Source organism: Apium graveolens, chromosome 8 (assembly GCF_009905375.1).
Source record: "Apium graveolens cultivar Ventura chromosome 8, ASM990537v1, whole genome shotgun sequence".
Lineage (NCBI taxonomy): Eukaryota > Viridiplantae > Streptophyta > Magnoliopsida > Apiales > Apiaceae > Apium > Apium graveolens.
Window position 1 is genome coordinate 245,094,993 of NC_133654.1, and position 3,720 is coordinate 245,098,712.

At 33.2% G+C, this 3,720-nt stretch overlaps 1 pseudogene; it reads left to right on the forward strand.

Moving 5' to 3' along the window:
* The first annotated feature begins 815 nt into the window (after positions 1-815).
* Positions 816-3,328, forward strand: LOC141680537 (IQ domain-containing protein IQM1-like; annotated as a pseudogene).
* Positions 3,329-3,720: the final 392 nt, after the last annotated feature.

Below are 3,720 nucleotides of genomic sequence, written 5' to 3' on the forward strand. Positions count from 1 at the left end.
GTTTTTATAATTGTCAAATTACGGTCAACACGGGTTCCTGTTACCAAGTCTTGTATCGGGTGGTAATTCTATTTTTTTAAATTCTTGTTCGACTGTCCAACCGTACGGATGATGTTACCTACTAATTTTATAGATGTTTAATTTTTTTTTAAAAGAAATTACATTTTATATCATGTGTTTTTATAATAGTCAAATTACGGTGAACACGGGTTCCTGTTACCAAGTCTTTTCCTGGGTGGTGATTCTTTATTAAAAATTCTTTTTCGACGATCCAACCGTACGAATGATGTTAATTTTAAATAAGTATAAAGTTTTTTAAAACGGGTTCCCATTACTAGTCTTGTTCCAAATGGTGGTTCTAATTTTTTAAAAATTCTTGTTCGACTATCTAGATGTACGGATGTTAATACCTATTGATTTCAGTGATTTTTAATATTTTTTTAAAATTCAGATTTATTTTTATTGATATTATTTTCGTGTAATTGTTTTGAAAAAATTCAAATTTATACAATGTGATTTTTTCAAAATTAAAAAAAATATATATTTAACCAAATTTTTTAATAATGATACTAATTTCTTAATTTTAAAGTTTGACGTATACTCCTAAAATTTGTTTAATAATAATAAGACTAGCGGGTGTGAAAATTGGGCTCATTTTCGTCCAAAAAAATGGGCGGCCAATTTCCCTCCAATCAAAATTTCACTAACTTAAATTCTTTCTACACCTAATCTCTCTCAGCCTTATCACTCCCCCATCTCTCTCTCGACGTACTCTCTTGTCCCCCAAATTACACCTCCCTCTCTCGGTACTAGACATGACAATTCGGATAACCGGTTCGGTTTTGGATCGGATCCATTTCGGATCGGATCTACTTTCGGATTATGATATATTTGAAGACCATTCGGATCGGATCGGATTTGATTCAGATCAGGTCTAATTTGGATTAAAATCAGATAAAATTCAGATCAAAATCGGACAAAATTCTGTTCGGATTAAATTCAGTTCGGATATTTTCGGATCCTAACTTATTTATTTTTTCAATTTTTGAGATTTAAAAAATTTATTTTTTATTTATTTAGTATTTTTAATATAATATAATGTACTTTTACAAAAGAATATGATTAAATAAGCATATTATCATAAATATAAAATTGTTTAAAGTATAAATTTTGCATATTTCGGATCATATTCGGTTCGAGTATTATATTATTCGGTTTTAATCGGTTCCAAATTATAATCGGATCTTGTATTTCGGATCATTTTCGGTTAAATTTTCGGTTCAGGTATTTTTCTGATCGGTTTAAATCGGATTTCGAATAATTATCGGATTGTATGATTCGGATCTCGGATCGGATCTCGGTTTCATGAATTTCGGTTCGGTTCTTCGGATCCAGACCCATTTTGCCAGGTCTACTCGGTACTCACCGATTCTTTCTGTTTTTTCTGTGAGCAGGTACCAAACATGGGCAAAACATGACTTTCATCTCTGTTGCCAACAACATAATGGTTACTGCTTGCTTGAGATAATTTAATCGGATTCCATTTGTTGTGTTCCTTCTGCTGTGGTTGCATTCCACTCCATTTACCTCAGAAAGTCCCATCATCTCATACGATTCCAAACCCCTTTTTGTATTGAGGGTTAAGTTTGTGTTTTCTTGAATGTCACCAACTATTTGATGAAATGCCTTAATGAATTTTTATAGCAGATGGTGGTTAAATTAGTTGTAACGGGCTTTAAAATCAATTGGGTAAGAGATAATTGATTGAATTATGTGGAATCTTCGTTAGACTCGCCACATCTTGTGGTTGTGCAGTTGTTGGTACTGCATTATATGTTGTTGTTTACTTACTTAATGAGAATGATCTATTAGCTGCATAAACATTTTTTCTGCTTTTATTTGACTTTTCAACTTGATTAATGGTTTTTTGGTTCTGTTCTTTTTATAGGTGGAAGGCATTAGATTTTGCAGCTCTCAGGCGGAGCTCGGTGTCATAATTTGATGTGAAAAATAATAAAGTGCAATTTCTAGATGGGCTAGGGCTAGATAAAGAGCTTCCAAAGTAATATCTTGCTTCATTCTTACAGAGTTGTCCATTCCAATGTCTACATAATTTTTTGGATTTTAATATTAACATAATTGTGATTGCAAGTCGGGAAGGGATTAAGCAAGAGTGAAAAAGCTCAAAAGTTAGCTCTACAACATTGGCTTGAAGCTATAAGTTTTATCTTCTTTTGATTGTAGTACTGCACTAACAATCTATTTGTTAAATGCTTATATATTGATACACGACATCGCTATGGACACAATTTAACATGTACTGTGATGTCTGGTTTGCAAGTGAAGGTGTTCAACCTTTCTTCTACTGGTGAGTAACTCGATTAGTGTCTGTGCTTGGTGACATACTTCGCCGAACAGATTAGCATGGATCTTTTTATGTGGATATTTTCTTAATGACCTATGACTAAATATTTACTTTTGAAAAATGAAGGTTGGATGTTGGTGATGGCAAAGACGTATATTTGAAGGTCCGAGAAGCAAGCTAAAACGTCAATGCATCAAATATCTGGGACTAGTAAGTTATGGATCATATAATAATTTGCTTATAGAGTATATTTGAATGTGTCGTGGTTTAAATGTTGCTAATAATTTTAATTTCTGAAACAGGATGAAAGGGAGGCATATGAAGTGATTGTAGAAAACGGAAAGCTTTTGTACAGATGAAGTGGAATATTTTTGGAGACAGTTTAGGGTTCAAAGTGGATATTTGTTCTTAGCACGTTGAGGAATTTGTACGTGGGAAAGAAGAAGAAAGGCGAATTTCAGCTTTCTAGTTTTCTTTCCGGTGGAGCTACTATGGATGCTGGAAGATTAGTTGCTCATGGTGGTGTTCTTGAGGTACTTAATTTTACCATTGTTTATAATTATTCGCATCCAGAAGTCATGTTATTGGTCTGATCTAAAGCTTATTTGTTGCTTTGCATATGCAGGCGATATGACCTTATAGCGGGCACTACCACCTAACAGAAGAAAAATTTAAGGAATTCATAGGCTTCTTCGAAGAAAACAATGTGGATCTCACCAATGTAAAGAGGTGTACAATAGATCATGACTCATTCTCATTTGATAAGAGCACTGAGGAAATAATAGCAGATAATGCAGTACCAACAACTACACAACCATAAGATGTGGAGACTCTAACCAAGATTTAAGACCCTTGTAGGACTTATTACTATGTCAATCAATTGATTATCTTTGACCCAATTATGTGGAATCGGTAATAAGTATTCTATTAATTAAAAAGTGTAAAGCTCATTTTCCAATTCAATTGGAACTACAGGAGGCGATTAAATGTATGCACCACTCAAGAATAACAACATTGATGACAGATGACATTGATATTGCACTTAAATTGAGAAATAAATGTTGAGGTAATATTTTAGAAATATGTACCTAATCTTAAAAAACTTTCTTGATTTTCTTTGGATGGTTTTTATCCGACTTCTAGTGATATATAACTCAGCCAATATATGGATTTGCCTCTGGTGATCCTTTATGATTCAGTCGATATATGGATTTGTCCCGGAGAAAACTAAGTTTAAGATTGATGGAAATGAAGGGGTAGCCAGCTTATGTTGTTTACTTGTACACTTCTGTCTTATTTACTGAAAGATAGGATTACTATTACAGGTTTAGTTCCGCTGTTTGTTAAAGGCTTCC